The sequence below is a fragment of the Megalops cyprinoides genome, chromosome 20, assembly GCF_013368585.1.
Source record: "Megalops cyprinoides isolate fMegCyp1 chromosome 20, fMegCyp1.pri, whole genome shotgun sequence".
NCBI classification, from domain to species: Eukaryota; Metazoa; Chordata; class Actinopteri; order Elopiformes; family Megalopidae; genus Megalops; species Megalops cyprinoides.
The window spans coordinates 18,699,631-18,722,395 of NC_050602.1; positions in this window are offsets into that span (position 1 = coordinate 18,699,631).

Here is a 22,765-nt window from a genome sequence, read left to right on the forward strand (position 1 = left end):
CAACACCTGAAAAGCATTGCAGCTATTTCTTATACTGCAGCTAAAGCGGAATCTCTTATGTATTAGTAGTGCCAGGCAAACGGGAACACAGAGTCACATGTCTGTGTGCAGACATCAACAAGCGTGAAACGATCCTGTGTCTAGAACTGAATGTTCTGCAGGTCACCTCCGGCTCTGTTGAGAAGTATTTGTATTGCACCTTAAGGATGCTATTGAACATACACTGTGCAGTCTATGCAGTTGTTGTCTGAAATCAGGATATACTTCAGGCGGTATGCCCTTGCAAGTAGTTGGCTTAACATGAGATCTGCAGTTGTTTTTGAAAGTGTGATGCATTCATTTCAAGAGTGTTGCATGCATATCATATACACACACACACACACACACACACACATTACAGGATATGCTCAGACATGTTTAAGCTGGTTGAGGAATTCAAGTCACAAGAACAATGAATAAGGTGATATGACACGAGCATTGTGCCATGGCTGATACTCCAGAAGTCATCATTAATGATGTTGCTAAGAGATGTGAAATAAACTAAGGAACAAGCATTCACAGCAAACACCCAAATCAATGACATCACAAAACATATGCTTCATAGCTAAGTTATGCTTAAGTTAAAATGTATAATTGTTATTGTTGCTTATAAACAATTATTAACCTTCCCCAACTATCAGACTGCTTGAATAGTTGAAAAAATGGCACAACTTGCAAAGAAATGATGAAAACATTACTTACTTAAAATGCAAACTGCATCATAGGACTACATGGCAGACGGACACAGAAAAGTACTTTATTCCATTATAAATTCAGGTTTGTACCACACTGAGATAATGCTCTACCAGCTCCTTTTGCACTCCTGTATCATGGTGTTCTGCCACTTGAATGTGTTCCATTTTTGACAGACACAACGCATCAGACTAGTTCGGTTAACAACCCCAGCCCACCTTTAACCTCATCGGTCACAAGCAATATATTGCCTTTTCTCTTCCTCATCCCCTCAGTAATAGCACAGCATGCGCGGGTGAGAAGAGCAGTTTCTATATATACATACATACATACATACATTATATATATATATACACACACATTATATATATATATATATATATATATATATATATATATAAAGTACAGAAGTGTAAGAAGTGTAAAGTAATTTCTGTTGTACAGCAGAACAAAAAAGAAGCACAAAGGCACTGTCACACAGCTGCAGGTAAAGAGATTGTTTGATTCATTAACAGTCAACACCAACACATGAACAGACTGGCCGCTGTTCTGAATTGTTGCACTCATCACCGTTGCAGCAGGTTCGGCTAGCAAAGGTGTCCACAATATTTCACCAACAATTTCACAGGATAAAAAAAATGCAATAGTTTCTTGTAAAACTAAACTGAGTCCTTGACATGGAAATGGCATAATTAACTCACATTCCTCTACAATCCCTCTTGTCTGAAATGAACATGTTTTTCCTCATGTTGTTTGTAAAATGCTTGAGGGCCACAGTGTCTATTTACTCATCCGTTGCAATGGAAAGTATCCTATTTGTGGTGTCCTTTTTTAGTAAATAATTCAAAAATATTTGAATGTGCCCTACAGGCTGGTTTCAAAATTTGCTGTGTCATGACTAGGAACCCATGCCAGTGAAACAAATTGGCTTTGTTCTGCGAGTTTCTCAGATGATATCAGAGGTGTAGCGTCTATCCTCCAAAGAGCTCGCATTTCACTGTGGTGCACTGTGTAACCTGTAGTACAAAAAAAAGGCTGTTGACTTCATGCCAGTGTTCTCATGTATGACCCTTATGTACAATTGCTAATTCAAAAACAGGGGTGTGTAAAAGTATATACTTTTAATTGTAACTTCTATTGTCTGACATTGCTTTGTAGATTGTGTGAATTAAAGCCGGAATTGTCAAGGAATTGTCAATTGTCAATTGTCAAATATTTCCAACTGACCCCCAGCGTGACTTATTTTATGCTATGTAGTGCATGTGTTTTCATTAGCGTTATTAAGCTTCCCATAGTTTTCAACACTGCATTTGCTATACTTTCTAACTAATCACTGTAAATCACCATTTGCTCAAATCTAACGTTAGCTGGAATTTTTCCGATTTGGGAGTTAGAACTGTGTTAAGCTGTTTCTGTTGGAACTTATGTGAATCTGCATTGAAAAATAAGTATTCAAATTGCATTTGTGGAACATTTTTATGTGTAAAAAGCAGTGGGTTTAGAACGAATGTCGCTTTGTTGCATCAGTTGTAATTAGCTGTTCTAATATAGTGTTCTAATCACATGTGTTTGACCATATACATGAAAGGGTTACATTCCCTAGGTGCTTGTTGCGAATGCTAAAAGCAAAGCTACTACAGGGCTGCTATCTGTGGTCCTTCCTGAGGGCTCACAGCCATTCACGGTCCTGGAAGGTTAATGAAATCCTTATATAGCTGTTGAAAGGAGATGTCAAAGCGGCACAGTCCTGACAGTAATTACTGCACTCCACACTCATACAGCCTCCTCGTTAACCTGTGCAATTTCGGCTCCGTGGTGAAAGTTTATTTCAGTAGCCTCGTCGCCCGGTGACACGTGCCGACAAATGACGCATCCCGGCTCTACCCCAGACGCCATCTCAGTCTGATAGAGGAAGATTACATCTTTGCAGGTGCTGCAGTGGAGCTGTGGTCACCTCAAAGGGGCAACTATTGCTGTGTTCTTGTTAACTGGTTTGTTTGAAAATGGGGGAGGGGAAAGCATTCTAGCAGCACACATGTTGTGCAGGGGGCATATTGAAGATGAGGTTGTATGGGGTACTTGAACCAAAGATAAGTTTTTTTTCCCCATTTATTTCAATGCTTTGTCAAGAAACTTAATGGCTGTCATTAAAGGAATAAAGTGAACAGTAATTTATTATGTGGAGGTCACCTTGTGATCTAGTCTGCAAGGGTTTTGTGGTGGTAATGTATTTGCGATGTGGAAATCTGGGATGTTTTGGGCTGAGCGTCTGTCAGACTGGCTAATTGGGGAACTGCATGTGTACCAGCTTGTCCTTAGGATGAGGATGTGTTCATCTCCAAGACGTAGATTACTTACTTCCCATATTTACCGGCTGCATTAATCACAGTGACATTTGGAAAAATGGTTTTCAATTTCTGCATCTGAACTGCTTGCATGCAAAAATTCGATTCCAGAGCAGGTCACCCCAATCACCTTACGCCTCCATCCACAATCCCCCAGCATCTGAATCTTAAATTGGACACTGAGAACTTGGGGAGCAAAGAGGGACACCAGCACAACTGTGATTATGTATGAAGTCAAGGAAAAAATACAGGTAACTGGGGATAGACAGATAAAAGTGGCAAGACACTGTTCTCTCAGATGGAGCTGGTAACATATAAGAAGTAATAATCATGTCTGCTGCATCTGGTAGCCTTGGTGTTCCCATGATGTCCCATATTGTTGTCAACTCTATACAAAGAGCTGATTATTTTTCCCAGAAAGGAGAAAAAAAAAATCACTTCAAAAGCGTAATAAGAAGAATGCCTTTCTTCGCCTTTGGCAGAAATCCAGCTCACTGAGTTCAGACATGACGCCTGTGAAAGTGCAAGCCACCCCATGGTTTCCCTGCCTCTTCTGCCTCAGGTGCCCCAGAAAAAGGAGACATGGTGGCTCCGCCCCGCTGGCACACAGGCCCAGCCCTCAGGCATTGCTAGCCGAGCTCAGAGGGCTGAGAGCACAGAGTGCACATCCAGTCTGGGTGAGGTTAAACAGCTCTCTCTGCAAGCATTACATTTGCTTAGCAGAGGTTTTATCCAGAGCTACAGTGCCAGTCAAAAGTTTGGACACGCCTGATTAAGATGATGGGAAACATGCATTCAGGGACATTTTGATCTAAAGACTTAAATGCTAAAATCCTTAAATGCTTGAAATCTGTTTATTGGACAACTATACATAGTGAAAATTTATGCCTATATATGAATTTCTCTTCAAAAATGTTTTAATTTTATAATTTTTTTGCCTACTTTAAAGAATCTAAAATATGACTTATGATTATGATAAATATGATTTGTTTAACACTTTTTGATTACTGCATAATGCCATTTGGGTTATTTCATTGTCAGTGTCTTTACTATTATTCTAAACCATGGAAAATATTAAAAATACAGAAAAGCCCTTCTATGAGTAGGTGTGTCCAAACTTTTGATTGGTACTGGAATTACATGGGTAACATTTTTACATTTATCCATAATATACAGAGGGATATACCTCTACTGGAGTGATGCAATAACATTCTTCCAAAAGAAATTGCATCATTTGGCATTTTGTTGATGATAATGGAATATGCGGTCTCAGGTCATGACAGCCAAAATAATGGGCAACTGGGCTTGCATTTTTATGTGACCATAAGCAAGATGGGACATTAATTGCTTAATTAACTCAGGACTCATACCTGTGTGGGAGCACCTGTCTCAAGTATACCTTCTATCCCTCATTTGCTCAAATATTACCAGTAGGTGGAAATTAGCTGACAGTAACTTTCACATTTCACCAGATTCATTCTGGACTACAGGTAGAGTGACGATCCTCATTGGCACCAGAGGCCTGTCACTAAAGTTCTTATGCTCTTGTAATTGGATGAGCAGAGGTCAGAAGCACTACACACTGAACGGAATAGCTCAGAGCCCTTCATTCCGAGAACGTGTTACACTTGACACCTGACAGGTCTCTTGAATTTCTGAACTTGATTTGTTCCGAAGCTCCCCTCACCGAGGGCGCAGAGTGTGTCAGGAATGCCGATCGCAAGTCTAATTTGTTCTCGATGAGGGGGCGGGGGGGGAGTGGTGCGTCATGTGTTCGCCCTGATATATTTATCGAAGCCGGCGAAAGTAGGACTTGACCTGTGATTATAGGTTGTGCGACGAAGTGACTCACGCTGCGGAGAGACGCCGTGGCGACCTCCGTGGCCCGCTCGACGTGTGCTGCCGCGCGTCTCCTGACGGGGCCTCAGGCGGAAGTCACACGGACGCTGCGTCAGAGGGCCCCTGCGGAAAGACGACACTCCGGCGTTATGCCAGCTGACATCATAACGCAGAGTCTGAAAGGCTAATGAAGAAGGCACCCTAGGTCGCGCTGTGAGATGATGAAACCAAGTGAAAGCGAATGGCTGAACGAGCCAAGCATTCGCAAACCGGCGCTGCTCTTTCAACTGAACGCCCCACCGGGGGCAAGGGGGAGGGGGGAGGGGGGAGGGGGCTGCAAATCTGATTGAGGTTTGTCAAATTCCTGGCTTTTGCTTTTTTTTTTGATTATTTTTAATCAAAAAAGATAGAAAATTGAAACTAGAACTTCAATTTCATCTTGGTTTCAGGTATTTTTGTCATCTTTGTCTTACTTAGCCCCTGTGTATTGTTTGTCCCATTTATTAGTTTAAGTAGAGGAGGCCCGTCAGTCATTTTCACATGGCTAAAGCATTTTAAAACACAGGCAACAGGGCACAGACTGTTCTGTCTATTACTAGGCAACATGTTAATTTAAAAGTGATTCTCTTTAGTCTTCAGCAAGCAGTTTCTGAAGAGAACTCACACAGCAGTTGAGGGAATTTAGGATTTCAGAAATGTGTGTGCAGAGAAGGAGAAAAAAGTCAGCTTCTGTGCTGCGCTGTGACTTTAATCCGGGGGTATCCTTGCATCGATTAAATGTGGTACTTCTATACAGTTTATACCCACTCTTAAATGTCAAATAAACAAAAGCAGCGAAAAAAGAACATCCGATTTCCATAACTGTCAGGAAGCCAAAAATATTACATGCGGTTAGTGTATTTATAATGTGATGTTCAAGGAAAGCAATCTTTCAAAAATAGGTCAGTAGGTGTTATGAAGAAATAGGTCATGTATTGTTCACACAGACCTGTCCTTTGCTTTGAACAAAGCTCAGACAAGACATCTTCCCATTAAAATGAGCATTATCTTTGAAAAGGCAAAACAGCATGACTGCATGCTTATCGACCAAAAACTGTGACGCAGGATGACAGCATGCCTGTTTTAGATGATACATGGAAAACTTTTCCTTATTGTAATTATGCGGTCATAATACAGTAGTAAATTTATCCTTTACATTTGATTGCATTAATGTACATGTCACATGAAAATTATAGTAATAACGTAAAATCAGTTGGTTTAATAATTAGAATAATTTCATGTAACCCATATAACTGGAAAAGAATTGTATTTAGAACATGATACTGTGTTTTAATGCAACAAAACTAAAAAGTGAAGGTCTGAGTTTATTAATAATTATTATTATAGAAAATATTATTAGGCTCTCAAAGGACACAACACAAATGTGCATTCCCCACTTGTGTTGTGCAAGGCAGACATTTTGCGCTAGAACATACACAAGCTGAGGTGGAGAAGAAGCAATTCATTTAGCCAGTTAAACTTGGGGATGATTAGATGGCCACGCTGAAAGAACCTTATCGGAGATTTAGCCAGAACTCAGAGGAGACCCCTACACTTAGCAATAAATACTGATCTTTGATGACTACGGTGTGTCAGGACTTCAGTATCTCATCCCTGACATCTCCTACAGCAAAGTGTGCCCTTTACTGGACTGGGCTATAGTTTGACCACTTGGTTCAGAGAGACGACTGGACCCTACTTCACTGAAAACCATTTCCAGCAGCAACCTGGCTCTCCTGAGAGGTCTCCCATCCAATTATAGACCAAACCAAACCCCACAGGGCAGTGTGACTGCAGATAGAGTTGTATGGGTTTTTCTATCACTGGTTGTGGAACACCAATTCTGAGATCACATTTGTGTGTTTTTAAAAAGACAGCGTTCTGCACTTTTCTTGGATCATCTGATGAAGGCACGGAGACTGCAACATCAGCCAACATGGCTTGAGTGAACGGAGTTCACTGTGAGGCTGCATGCAACCTGTGTGGGATGTCTCCCTTCAGATCCTCTCCAATATAAAAATACACACTATAAAAGGAGCACGTGACTCTCCTGTTCCTTGGTGTGAAATAAGCCCATTTCCAGCCCTTTGACTCCATTTCCCCAATCAGAGAGTCCTGCCCCTCACACATAGATATGATAAATTATTAAAGCAACAAGACATCATTTCATTGTTTCACATCAGATGCATACAGCATGTCAATAACACTGATGAAAATACTTGTAATGCGGCACAAAGGAGGACCAGGGATTCTCAAACTGGAAAAAATATTCAACTTGTCATGTAAAAGAATTGCATTGCAGGAACTCTGATCCTAGAGACAAAAGGCTTTTCATAGAATATATGAAACTGTATGTGTGAGGATCTATTTTTGTTATGTATTCTCATGGTAGACCATTATTCAAGAAATGATTCAAACACAAAGACTTTGCAGGCTTTGCAGTAAATACTCGTGTCTCTGCGTTTTATCCTGTTAGATGCAGAGTTCTGTTGAGGGCATTTGCATTCACTGTGTATGCAGCGAAAAACCACGTCGCCCTGGCATCTTTCTCGGATTTGTGATGAAAGCGTCTTTTTGCAAGGCAACCTTTTCTGCCAGCCTCTGGCAGCCTCTCATCTTTCCCCCAGCTTCAGATGTGTGTCTTTGTGCACCTGTACAGGACACAGAGTGATTGACGCATCCCTGCCTTTGCTCCCAAGTGATGAAGAGGAAGAAGAGCGCTTCAGATGGCAAGAGGTTCAAATAAAGCCTCAATCACAGATATTGTCCCCCTCCCCCCTCCCTGGGGCCTCCTGTTCCCTGGGGAGGCATAGGGCAGGAGCTGCTACTTGCTGTGGGATGGGGGGGTGGAGGGCTAAGCCACAAGGTTGGCAGTTACCTTGAGGTACAAAAGGGAAACCAAAGAGAGAAAAAAAACAAATGTATGCATGAAAATGAATATATTAGAGCTGCAAACATCTCCTGCAAACGAATCTTGGGGATGTATGTAAGAGATGCCAAGGTACAATATGGATTCACTGACACGATGGTCTCAAAGCTCCTGGACATTTTAAATGAACCCAGTGCAAGATAATGAGTACTAGCTAGGTAGGCCATTATTTTTTTATTTCATCAGCTGCAGCAATGTGGAAATATTGTTATAATGTTCCAGAGGCATGGAGGGAATATGCATTAGGCTGGGTTGTGTCAGCTTCTATTGACATCAATACCAGCTAAAGACATCCATTTCACTGAACGTCACTGAATCTTTTCTCTGCAGAAACTAAGGCAGGAGAGAGAGGATATATACCAGTAGTTAGGTATCTGTTGGCGCTGTTAGTTGATTTCCTTTCTTGCCGATTTCATTGATGATGTTTGTCAATCTACTAATCTCAGTTAATAACGATATATTGGCACTTCATACTGTCTGTTCTGCAGGGTACGCTTGGTGTAGTAATATTGTAATGATACTGTACTGAATGTCAAACCAGCTTATGCTCATGTATTTATTGTTGGATCTTCTATATTCTTTATTATTGTCTTGATAAAATTCTCATCTGAGGATTGGTCAGGTAAAAATTAAAATGCTTTCAATAGCAGTAAGAGTATGCGGTATGGCAAGGAAGATTCAGAGGGGAAATTCTGAGCAGAAATCCCAGAATTCCAAAGCTGGCACAAGGCTCTCACATTAAAGATGTACTTGAGACATACAATTGGAATCATAAATAATGCTGTTTACCCTTTCAGGAAAGGATATTTCAAACCCTCTCATTGCTTTGGAAAAATGACACATCAGCCACCATGTATATGAAGCAGATGTTGTCAACAATTAAAAAAATACATAAAGATAAAATCATACATCACAGATCTATGACATGAGCTTCATGTAAAAGTGACGGACCATGTTTCTTTGTTCTAGGTCCTTTTCCAATTGAGCATTACTCTGATATACTCACAGCTCAACCTTATTGAGGCAATTTCAATTATAGAGTCACTACTCTTGAAGTAATCTGGCTGCTGAAAGGAAGGATTGATTCCTCAACGCTTCCTGCTCGTCTTTGAACATGGAGCTGAGCTTCATCTCTGAAAAATCTGACAAGTCTCTCTTGCACAAAAGACCCCCACTCTGATCCCCTGCAGTGCACTCACAAGCTTGCTATCCAGCTGACACTTATGCTAAATATTTCAAGAGGACGAGCTCTGCAGCAAAGAAAAAACGTTAGATGGTTTCAATGAAGTCTTAAGAAAAAGGACAAAAATCCTATTCCATTTGCCTGCCTTTGATTTCCAGCACGCCCTGTGTCGCTTGTTTTGATCTGTGTTTTGAAGAAGTTTTAACAGTGCCCATCGAAGCCTGCCTGGGTCTTTGTTGTGTGTTGCTTAGACTGCAACGCAAGGCAGAACAGGCCAAAAGTAACACTCCTCCATCCTTTCTGATTAGCGCTCTTGGAACCCTTACCCTTTCCTGGCAGAGGAGTTCAGAGGTCACCATTACAGTGGCATTTTTCTTCCTCTTTAAAAGGAATAGTACTGTGAGCTCCACCTACACTCAGTAACCATGGGGCAGAGGTGAGGAGCAGAATTTAGGCTTGGAGCTGGGTTTGTGACTAGTTTAATCTCAGCTGCTGTGGTGGCCTTGGAGTAAAGGGTTTAGTCTGGATTTCTTCAGGGAATCTTACATTACATATCATCATAGGATGCTCTTATCCAGAGCGACTTACATATGTTAAAATTATTACATTTTATCCATTTATACAGCTGGATATTTACTGAGGCATTTCAGTACCTTGCCCTTGCCCTTGCCCCACCAGGGAATTGAACTGGCAAACTTTTAGCTACAAGCCCTGCACCTTACCACTATGCTACACTGACACCCCCCCCCCCCCCCCCCCCCCACCCACCACCACCACCACCACCCACCACCACCACCCTCTTAGCTGTGATTATGTGTTACATTAGGATGCAAATGCATGTGTCACTGTGGAATGCACTCATTGACAGTATTCAAGTGTGGCTCATAAATAAAAAAAAGAAAATGTCTGAGAGAGTCCAAACTCTCACATTTTCAGTTTTACATCAGCTGTTATTTTCCACATTTTACAGTGGTTAAATCAAAAGTGGGTTAATGTACAATCCAAATGCACACACACACACAGAAATGCCTTTGGGATCATGTGAAGAGCTGTTCTCCATACATTTAGGGTGAGTAAAAGAGAGCGGTTATGTGGAACACATCACTCTGTTTACATTTAACTGTGTTAATGAGATGCATCTGACTCTAGCAAGATGATTACCGCTTATTTACCCTCAACCCATGGGATGCCATCTTATACTCTCACAGAGAGCCTGTTCTGGTCTTATTATTAAAGCAAGTACATGCAGAGCACAACACTGGATCAATCCTTTCAACAAGTGGCTTGCTAGCCACCCATATACCTTATGATAATAAGCTTCAAGCCAAAGTAATAGTAGCTTGCTAGGTAATGATAAGTCCTGGGAATAGTTGCAAGGTAACTGAAAGACAGTAAAATATTTTTACATGTAGTTACCTCTACATCTTCAGGGTGTATATGTTGAGAGAATTTCAGAGCAGATCCAGTATAAATCTACTTGGTGCAAAAACTTTAGTTCCATGTGAGAAAAGATAAAATAATCTCTGCACCCATTAATTTCAGTGTCTTATATAATACTGTATCATCATTTTACATGATTACTGGGAAAGAACCAGGTACAGTAATGTGTGACTGAGGATTTAATTTGGACTTATCCGCTTTTGACAAACTATTTTGCACCCACACCATGAAAAGGAAATCGGAGCTGCTACTGAGGGAAACACCAGAGCCAGGTGGGAGAGAGGACAAACAGGAAGTGGCGGAGGGCAAGCAGCCAGACTGGCAACTACAGACCTCAGCCGGCTCAGGAACCCATCCACATACGCAGCTTTGCACCTTCATCAGCCAAAAAGCAGGACCAATCAGTCTCCTCAAAACATTTTAACTTTAGGCGTTATCTGGACGGAAAATCGTCGGTATTCCCTTATCCTGATAACACACAACCCCAGGGTGAATCCATTGTTTCACATTAGAAGGATGTTCTACCACTTCTAATCCTACCAACAGGCATTCTAGGGAGTCTGCAACACAAATATTGTGTCTTCAGGAGCATCCAGGCTCCAGCTACTCCTTGCAGGGCAATGGCTACCATCATGCACCGCACAAATCACTCCTGTTCATGGTGCCCCCTGGTGGCTGGATGTCAGTCTGAGCCTGTTTTAAGTGTAATTTTCCATGTCCTGCGTAGAGCTGTGGAAATCCAAGCCAAGGCTTCTGTTGCCACGCATTGCCCAAAATATTTGGAGGCTGTATTTCATCTGTGGTATGTTTGCTTTGCTGGAGCCAGCTGAAGCATTTATTTTGGATAGGGCTGAAAAGCATGAATTCAAGGCTATTGAAAACCAGCATACCTTTCTCCCCACACCATGAAGGACATCAACCAATAGCGCCACTTTACGGGAACAGGCATACAAGCGTATGTGTGAACGAAAATGTTTGGAAACAAAAAATAACAACATGTAACTGTCAAGCCTGGAAACAGAAAAATATGTCATCGCTTCACTGAGGCTCCAGCTCCAAAGAGAAACTGAATTTCCGTACAGGAGCTGAAAAGTTTTGACCTCAAAGCCATACATTGCAGTCTTTTTTTAAATTGCTAACTCCCTCTTCTTTACTCTTCCTATTGACTCATTAGCTCTCCTAGTGTGGTTCTAAAACACCCCTGTGTTGTCAATCATGCACTATATTTCAGAGATCATTATAAAATTATTGCATGTGTTGGATTATTGTTACCCCTTTCATGAATTGCAGTAAGCCGATCTAAGCACTGTGTATGACTAAGTTCTTCGGCTCTGTCGTGCCTTTCTGCACTTATTTCAATGGAGCATCAACAATCCATAGCAGCCAGTCTGGTGAAGCAGAGTCCAGTGCATTAAAATGACCCCTTTGGGTAAAGCATAGCTAAGAAAGCTCTTCTCACCTGTATTGAGAATGAACAGCCTGTCATATCATGACTGTAGCAGTTTTGACCTTTTTGTGGAACGTGAATCTGACCTGCAGAAAACATTGCAGTTACACACAAATTAAGGAATAAAGATAATTGTATACAATACAGCTGTGTTGAATCAGCTGAGTCCTAGATGCTGGCAGTACTGGCAGGTACAGAGAGATAAAAAGTACTATCCATCTCTGGTGGCATTTTTCCATTCTCGTTATTGGAGTGCCTGAATCCAGTGGATTTTTCTAGGTCAGTAGGGTATTTCAAATGGAAGCATCACAAAAAATACCTATCCTAATGCAACGGAAATGGCTTCATTTCTGTTCCTTATATTCTGAAACAGCTTGCTTGTTAGCAAGAACACTCACTGCTGAAGGTCACTTTAACCATATATCTGACCTAGATTTTTCCAGATGGTCACCAAAGGGCAACTTCAAGGTGTTGAAATTTATAGTAACTCTCTGCAAAAGAGGCAATTGTACAGCTTTGTTTCATCTTAGATGCCATAAGTACCACAGTAACTTCTGTAGAAAGGTACATGGGCAGAAGAATATCCTCTGTAAGGATCAGGACAGCTGTTCTCAAAGCCATCCTTGTTGCCCGGAAACAACACACTATGAAGCAAAGAAGACAGGACAAAGAACCTGGCAGCTGTCACACTGCTGCTATGAGAAGGTAAATCACAGTTTACACTCATTCCCTACCTTTGAATTTTATTTTTCTTGTTTGCCCTTTTCAAATGGCCCTGCGTGTTTGGAAGTGGTAACAAATCGATGAAATAAGCTGTACATATGGGGAGGGGGGGTAAGGGGAGGGGAGTATTTGTGCACTCTTATTGATCTATGTGAATATGTTCACACCCATCTTTCATTTCAGGGGATTTGTCCTTCCTTATTCCAGACCTCTACAACAGCGTTGCTTTCCCAGACAGATCCTCAAAACTGAAGTGGTTTTAATATTTAAAAAAAAAAAGCTTTATCTGCCAATACCCACCGCACACATTTTCTCACTCCATGACAGGGAAAATGCCTCTCATAAGAGCCAAAATAAACCATAAAAATATGGGCCATCCCTGCAACAGCTCTTTAAGATATGAAATATTCATGTGCAAAATATACACAAACATGCAAACCTGACAGCTACCAGCATTCCCTGGATATATAGGCCAACCACCAGAAGGTAACTAATTCCCGATAATTAGTTATATCAACATAAACCAAACATGTCATGCGGTGCATCCCAGAGCCAAGATTATGCACAGCGCTTATGAGATGGAGCCCTGGTTTTCAGTCATTAACTTTGGCCCTGCAGTATATGAATACTGCCTTCTGTGGGAGAAAGGCTTTATGTGCAAAAAAAAAAATTCTCTCACTATTCCTGCTGAATTTGATTTCACTCGACCAACAGATCTACACTGATGCTGCTGTGGGCTGTTCGCACCTCGTCTGTGAATCGTGTTAAGCTCGTCTGAGCTCAGCGTTTAGTTACATTGCTTCACTGGAAAATGGCGTTTACCACTCCACCTGCTCCCAGCCTCATCAGTCCACACCATCCTCTGCATGTGCAAACTCCGAACACAAGCACACAAAAAACATGTTTGTAGCGAGACTGAATGATCTGCCACATCATTATATTAGTAGTTTTGACTTTTTTGTGCAACAGGAGGTAATCGGAGCAGCACATATTTGTACTCAATGTCATTATTTTGTTTGGGCTGCACAATTAAGAGCCAAATACATAGCCGATGTATTGCTGTAATGTTAGTGACACATCTGCTTAATTGTGCTTGTTGGCAAAACTGGTGGATGCTACACAAACATGCTCATAGCTGTGCAGAGTAGAGCTCCTGGTACTATTTGTGTGTGGAGACATGCCCAAAAAAGGTTTTATACAAATAATTGCACGATCACAGCATCTCAAAATTAATGAATGTACAAATCACATTTCATTCTGAGCATTATTTAATCATATACTTGGTTTTGAATTTAATATATTTGTCCTGTTTTATTTCTTATCCTGATTGAAAAATGTCATGCAAACTTTGCAATTTGTGGATAGCAACGCAAACAAACCACAAATTAAATCGGTCCAAATGCCAATAAGGCGGAACGTTCCTGACCACATTTTATACAGATTTTTTATTGGACATGTGGTAGGGCATTTTTAGAATTCTTAATGGTGCCAGGCCAGCTGTTAATAATTTCTAATGCAGTGCTACATTTAATCATGTTCTTGTTCTTAAATCCCTGGCCATGTCAAATACTTCATCACTGTCTGTGTTATTGATGTTAAAAGAGATCCAAGAAAATCTGGAATTGATCTGAAGCTACTGTTGCATCAGTTGAGGACTGGAATAGTGCTCGTTTTTGTATCATAGAAGTCGCTTGCTTTGTGGTAGTGTGTATTTTCATAAAGGGTCAAATAACCCCTTTTTTAGATATATGCCAGCTTTCTTTTTAGAGGATGTGGATAAAACAACCTTTTACACTCAAGGGTTTAAGAGCCCTCTCAAACAGGGGCACACACTCAACTAGACCTGGAAAGGCTACTTCTTGTTTTGCTGATTAAGTATAGCCTTTCCAGTTACATTAGAGCTCAGTGGCCTGGTGGTATATACTCAAGGCTAAAACCCATGCTAAGGTCACAGCTGGCCTCTCATATTGGGAGGGAGGGAATGCAAACATGCTGTTGTAAGAGGAGATATGGGCCTCCTTCCCAGGGTCAAGCGACATTCTCATGACCTCTGGCATCAGATAGCTGAAGGCTCTCCTGTGTATCTCCTGCACTTCCTGTGACAACGAACACCAGCAACTGCCACTGCGCTGGGTCCCACTCACTGTTGGGTGGAGGGCTGTTTCATTACATTACATTAGCTGAGCAGACTGACTTACCTGACTTACATTTTTTACATGTAATCCATTTATAATGCCAAATATTTACTCAAATTCGGGTCGAGCACCTTACACAACAACACTACCCTGTATGGGAATCAAACTGGCAACCTTCTTTGAGTTATGAGCCCTGATTGTTATCACTGCACCACAGTGCTGCTGTCTTACTTTTACCTTCACACCTCCATTCAGAGACAGGCAGAAGCCCTGGCAGGTTATCCGCTGACGTTTATCCATCCATTTGGCATTAACAAAATCGGATGATCCCTAATGCGCACGTGCCCGCCGGCATTAAGGTGAGCGTCCTATAAACGAGAACCATTAAATCAGCTTTTGGCATTGCTCTTTGCAATGAAAAGCACCATCACAAACTGTCCATTTAATTCATCATTTTAGGCCAGTTCTAATAACCTTATGCTTAAAAACCTCTATCCTGTTTGTTTTCTCCCTCATCATCAGATTCTGTTGGGCCTTTTCAAACTCTAAATAAGGTTTAGAGGTGACAAAGCATTGATTATGAAAACGAAAGACTTGTTCCCCAGATTAGATTTGTCTCTCCATACAGCCCTGAAGCAGCAAGCGTTCAAGCACCTTTTCAGTAAAACCTACATCTGTGGCAGGGTTGCCATTGTGTAAGGTGGTAATTGGACAAAAACTGCTACTAGAACAAGAACCTGGTAAAAAAAAAAAAAAGAAAGAAAGAAAGAAAGAAAGAAAATGTTTACCAAACAAATAAAACAAAAACCTCTTACCACAGAGGAGGAAAGGCCCTGCTTCTTGGCAGTTCAGCTGAAGCAAGAGTGCAAGGCAACACCCATTTGTTTTTCTCTTAAGCAACTTTTAAGACTGGCTGGCTGTGTGTTTACAACAGGCCTGGCAAAGGCAACAGGCAACACCTGGGTTGATTGGCCATCGGCCTCAGCTGTGCAGGTGAATGTCTGTGAGGTTGCTTCTGCCTCTGGTCCTAAAGCCTTCCAGGCTGTGGGAGAACAGCCCCTCATTCTCCTTCACCACCCCTCTGAGCGTCACAGTCCTGTTTCTGTAAGTATTATGTTTCAGATTCTGCGACATTAAGGAGGGAAATACTAGTATCATATTTTGCTGAATGCTTCAACTGAAATCAACATTTCCTAGTTTCTGCTGGGAGGGGAACAGTGAGATAAAATAAATAAATCCTCAAAATGTATTTTTTATCGCTGAAAATTTGCTCAAATGCACATTTGAGGGCGGGGTGTCAGTTACACGGTATTATAGATAATACAAAGACGACTTAAACATTCAGATCAGTGTCAACACAGAGTCCCTTGGAGCATACTGCTTATGATCTGAAATTCCTTGAGTATTATGAAGATGAAGTAATTAATGTAATTAGTGATGGCAGCATGCAGTCTACTGAACAGGAGCTGCCAAAAGCAAAATTCCTTTTCCTTTCTGGAAATTCCACCGATACTGCAACAACCATATTCAACACAGAGCATATTGTACAAGGACTCATATTTACAAATAGGAGGGAAATTCAAAAATGAAATTGGTGGTTAAATCTGAATCTGAATAATACAGTAATATATCACCAAAACAAACTTCATCTTCATGCTAACTGTTATTATATGCATGATATTTCTTAAGTGAAGCTCAGAAAAATGATATACAAATGTTCAACTCCTAAAACACATTTCTATCAAGCATGAACCCAATAAAATGTACAGGATATCACTAAAGCAGCATAGCTGATACTGACACTATCACTGTGATCCAAGACTACAGCTGAAAGGCGATGAACAGTGAGCAGACTGCATCTGCAGTCAGTTTCCTGTAATATACATGCTACATGCGCAGTGTCTGTATGTACCCTGCACATTTTATTGTGTGATTTACTCACAGGCAGCTGTGTGTTTATTGTGGTTAAGGATCTGGTTTCCAGAGGGCTGCAAGTTCAGATCCCAAAAGAGGCCCTGTTGTTGTACCCTTGAGCAAAGTAATAATCCCTAATAGCCACATTAGCCTGTTAGCAGTGTATATTGATCTGTAAATCCTGTTGCATTAGATTGTCTACAATGCAAATAAATAACTATTAATCATTATAATTTCCAGTAATATGAATGATATGAATATGACCTTTCTTTGGTGTACTCAATTTCAGGCACAGCTCAAACTGCTGGTGCTATCCCCATCTACTCTCTGTATGGGGCACATTAAAAAGAATAGGTAGGCAGACTTGACAGCATAAAAGGTCAAAGATGATATCAAAGAATAAATATTTCTAAAAATAACTTGAAGGGGAAGCGTGAGGGTAAAGTCTCACATGTTGGTCTTGAGTCTGTGTGATTCTTATACACCCTCATGTGCTATTTCAGGCACTGTCATCAATCAGCTCATTGATATGACACAGTTATGATGAATCAACCACCAAAAAAGCAACGGAGAGTAATTATGGAATTCCAGTGCATTTTTATCCTCTTTTTTGGTCTTCTGCAAAGACAGATGCCCTTCTAAACTCGGCTGGCGAACCGGCACGTTCGCACATCTGCAACAAATTGGTATGGAAATGTGCATTCACATTACATTGGAGCAATCAGTCTTGATCATGGAAGAAACGGGTGCTTGTATATTCCATTTCTTTGTTGTGTATATTTGGAGGACTGTGCTGGACTGCAGACTCTTATTGTCTCAGAATTTATCCGTGATTTTACACAGGAGAATCTTCATATGGAGATTCTTTTTTTTACTGCACTCACATGATTTGGTAGAACACATCGTAAGCCATCCCACAATACGTATAAAACATAAATAAAGAAATAATAATATTAAGCAAACAGCTACAGCAGACAGGAACCATTAATGGAGGAGCTTTGGAATGTTGCGCTCTTGAGCTCTTTGCCCGGTGCTCATTGGCTGCTTATGAACCCAAAAGCCATTCTGACAAGGAAAACAAGGGATTTTTTTTTTTGCCAAGATGACGACATTCGACCAGAACAGGAAACACATTGAAAGGAAAACTTTGATACCGTTCCCACTAGAATCTTAAAAAGAACAACATGGCAATCTTTATTGCCAGAACCAGCACAAATAGAATCGTCTGGAGCCAAGGCAGCTTGGCAACACCTTGTTGCATGTCTACTGTGCATCTTTGTATTTCTGGGAATGACCTGCGCATGTGACCAGTCTCATTGTGTTTAATAAACAACACACATCTGTAAATGTCATCCACCTGCTTCATGTTGCTGCCATTTTATGTCACCTCTGATTAATTGGGCCGAAAAGCAAACACTTTGAACATAAATACAAACCTCCACAGAAACACCCATATACTGGCTCATGGCGCGCCTCTATCCATTGTTTTCAGATGTGTATGTCACATGCCCACCTGTCTGTTTTCCCTGCTCCCGTTCCTCTGCCCTACTTATCACTACTTATCATCACAGGGTAGAGAATCAGCCTTATGTTTCTGCCCTGTCCTATGTCACCTCTGATGTACCTGACTGCTAAATAAACACATCCAATCTGAAGTTGATTGGAATCATAAAAGACCATTCATGTAGCGCCAGCATTTGTGACTTGCTCATGAATAGTTCCTTAGTAAGAGAGGGCTAGAATGCTGGATTGGTTAGAATATAAGTAACTGCTGGACGAAGGAGAGCCTGATTGTTGTTTTTAAATAGAAAGAGCAATGTTCGCATGGACAGCCTGTGCACAACTGTTTGAAATTAATGTGAGTTTGTCAAAGAAGGTCAATAGTTATGGCTAATCTAAACCCAGGGAACATTTCCTGCTGCACATGGCAAACATTTGCTCCCATCATCCTTGCTAGACTGACTAATTAATGCCTGAGAAAGATGTCAGAAAATTTTAGCACTTCCACTTCTCCTCCTCCTCCTCTTCATATCAATCATGTCATATTTTATCAGCCTGGGCTGACAAGCTCTTCTGAAATACACTGCAGGGACCATTTTGGAAAAGGGGGACTGGTGTGGCACCTGTCTCAGACTCGTTCTCACGAGTCACCAAGAGTTTGTTAGCCTCAATACATAAAAATAGGGGTGACAGGTTACGCTGTTTTCAAGAGGAGATGGGTGAATTCTGAGTATATTTTTCATGGTAGGGTTTGTATTGTATTGTATAATGTATTCCCTACAGGTAATGCCCCTACCTGAGAGCATGCAGTTCGCATTCTATCCTTTTAATGAGCTTGATGTTTACCAAAGGGTAAGCTCCACACCCAGCTGTGTCACTCTCTAATTACACAAAATCATCCATGACCGCCAGTCCACATGGCTGCCTAAGTGTTCTTCTTAATGACAAGTAAAGCAAAATTCAGTGCCGCACAGCCCCGCCCTGCCCACACAATGCAGCGCCTCGCTGTCCACCCTGCTGCATCATGGGAGCTTCAGCAGAGGAAAGCAGACTGGTGATTGGTCTTGTTGTGCTGCCATGTGCCAGGCATGCCTCGCTCAGCCCGGTCCCGACAGGCCTCACACAGGGCAGGTGAGTGGAAACAGGCCCATGCAGTAGGAGACCAGCGCTGCCCGTGAGTACAGCATGCCTCCTTTTAAGGCCACAGACTCCGCATGTGAAGAGCGATGCACTTCGCGACTCCGGGGGCCCTGGGTCCCGGTCATGTGGGGCGCGCAGAATGTTTTCTCGCTCTCGGAATGGCATGGGAATGATGTCATGGGGGCGCAGGAGTACGCGGCCGGGGGACTGAGGGAGCCCGTTGCCTGGCGCCGGTGACATGAAGGGTGTGTGCCAGGGACATGGTGAGTGATGCTGGATACCCCCTGCCCTGGCCCCAGGCCTCCAGGCCCCATTCCCTGCTGCCTGTTCCATTCCCACCAGCTCTGGAGTGCAGAGTGCTCTTTTCAGTTAAATGCAATATTGAGATATAAACCTAAAAACTCTTACCCTCCTATTTATCAATATACTTAAAATGGTGGTTGGTCTAGATAAGAACATCATAAGCCTAGATTTGTATATGTAAATGCTGTTCCAAGAAGCATGTTAGGATTGTAACATCCAATGTATAACTTGTTCAACATATAGCATAAACACTCTGTCTAATCGCCACAGTGCTCTGAACAAATTCAAAATTTGAGAAGATTTTTCACATTCTCTTGGGTCTACTAAACCACTCATGTGTAAATTAAATTCACGCGTATAATACAATATGATTTATTGATTGATTGATGAGTATGATAGTAAAAATGTTTTACCACAGACTGACACGTATGAAGCTCTCCTCAGGGACACCACTGTTTCTGGTTGACTGATGCGCAGATATACCTCGGCAGTCATCTGCGGGTTTGCAGAATTCCAGCATGCTTTCCAAGGGTGAGGGAAACTAATGATTTATTCACAACATTTGCAAGTGGTTTCACTGCAAAGCAGGATAGCTTCCACACATGCGTTTAAGTGCACAGCTGGAAAATACTACATTACTGCAACGTTCCTCCAGCTCCTGATGGTCCTTGGTGGCTGGAAATCGGGTTTGTACATGCTGAAAAAAATTAAGCATTACGTAAAACGTGCAGGAAAGCGTGATCAATTTTATTTGTCCTTCCATTTGGCCCTTGTTTGTGCTTCCTGTGATTTTATTAAAAATAACTGTTTTAACCAGATGTCCTTTTCCATAAGAGTCTGACTCAGTTTGATATAAATTGGGGACTCTGCTTGATCTGATGTGATTTGATCAGAGCATCTGAGCTATCACAAAGCATATGACTAAGAATGATGAGTAGTCTAAGCTGTTGTCTTAAAAAAAAAAAAAGACAATGTGCTGGATCTCCAAAAGGCACATTCATTGGAAGTCACTGATATAAATTTCAATGTTACTGAGCACTTGGTCACATCATCACTGCAACCGTCCAATCATTAAACTATTCATTTTAATTCAGGTCAGATTTTAACAGCAGTGGAGCTAGAAGAACAAATTGGTTTCCCAGAATGACTTTCTGTAGTACAAAGAAGTTGTATTCTGATCAAATGTACCTGCAGGTCCCTTTGTCCTGTGCATAGCAAAAATGCAATCAAAAACATTGGAATTTTCTTGTACAATACCACTAAGTGAACCTGTCTTCAAATCAGAGAAGGACACAGAATGTTGGTCTGTTAAGAGCGTTATAGAACCTTGACACACTTGTCATTACACAGTGTGCATAGGCACTGTTGTGTGGGAAGGGTTATAAGAATTCACTGGAACCACTGAGCATAGACATGTCTGAGGTCATGCCTTCCTTCCATTACCAGCATGCTTTTGTCAGTTCATTTTCTCTGCCTCACATGACTGAAGTGGTGGTGGCTCAGCCAACTAACATGCTTATTCAATCTGCTCAGGCACCGGTTCAAACCCCAAAAGGCACTGGGTTCTTTCCCTACAGAAATGTACCAGTTAGATCTGCAAACACAATAGTGCAGTGCGGGTTTTTGCGGTTAGAGAATCGGACCCAATCCGGGTTGCACTATGATACATAATTCGGGATAAGGCCTAAGCTTGTGTGTAACCCATACTGCAACACAGATTCAGCTATCATATGAAGCCCTTTCTCTGCAGTGTGCGGCTTATGTGAAGACCCCTGGGCCTTGGCTTCCGTAGTAAGCCCCAGGACTGTATTAGTGGTGATCCAGCTGGTGCAGAAAGGTTTTAAGAGTTTGTATATTTATATATAACAGCTGCTTCTGAGACCCACTGAAAAATTAATCACAGCCATTAAGGCCTGATCCTACTATCTGAGGCATTTAGCATCCCAAACCAGAAATTAATTTAATGCTTAAACATCCGTTATACCTGAACTTTGTTTTGGGAGATCTGGAATTGTTATTGCGCAACCAGTCAAATATCATCAGTTCAATTTAAGGTTAATTCATTTTTACTGGGAGCTAAAATCAGTGAAAAATGTTATTTCAATGTCAACCAAAGTTAAATTTATTTCAGTATTTACCCACATGCTGGCTGCAACATAAAGCATAAACAGCTTTAAAATGCATGAAAAGAGCAACACATTGCTACATACACAACACACTGCTGTGCATGCATGCTTTCAAAGGTTCTTGTCTTAATAGAGGTTCTTGCTCTTGCAGAAGTGCCTTTCACATGAGGGTCATTTTAACATTATTTTACATTTCTAAGACTTCACTTTTTCAAGCGTATATATTGGATTTTTAATGTTTTTACTGTGTCAAAAATGACATTTTGACAAATGACAAATGCCTTTTTAAATTTCTTGCTGATGTCCTGTTAAATTATTTTTCCCCTTCTTTCTGTTTCCTCTATGCTTCCACTCGAAATATTGAACAAGTACAGAGAAGGGTGTTTTTTGGTGACAAATAAGGCACTTCCCCATCATAACAAGAGGTACCAGAACAGGCTGTTCTAGAGTGCGAGGAGAATCACGCAGCCCTGGGCTTCCCTCGTGTGCTCACGGCCCTGAAGGCAACGTTAAAGCAGGACACAGAATGAGCTGTGCACGTTACAGAGGGTACTTTTTTTACGTGCGGAGGATAATAACTCACCAAAGTGAGGCACAACAGCCTGGCAAGATAACCACCACACACACACACACACATCTGGGGTTTTGAGTGCCCTCACCTCGGCCAAATTCTAACTGGACTGGCATGATCTGTTCCAGATGTTTTTCTTTTCTTTAGCAGAAATCACCAAAACACAGCTTTATTGCTGAATTTATATTTGATTACTTTATTGTCATTTAGCAGAAGCTCTTACCCTGAGTGGCTCACACCAGCAGTGCCCCAGCTGGGAATCAAACCAACAACTTTTCAGCTACAAGCACTGCTCCTTACCAGTATGCTACACTGCTGCCCCACTTCTGCTGAATTTGTATATCAGTTACACCAAAAAATAAGAGGTACATCCAAAAGTTTGAAAATCACTAACAACAG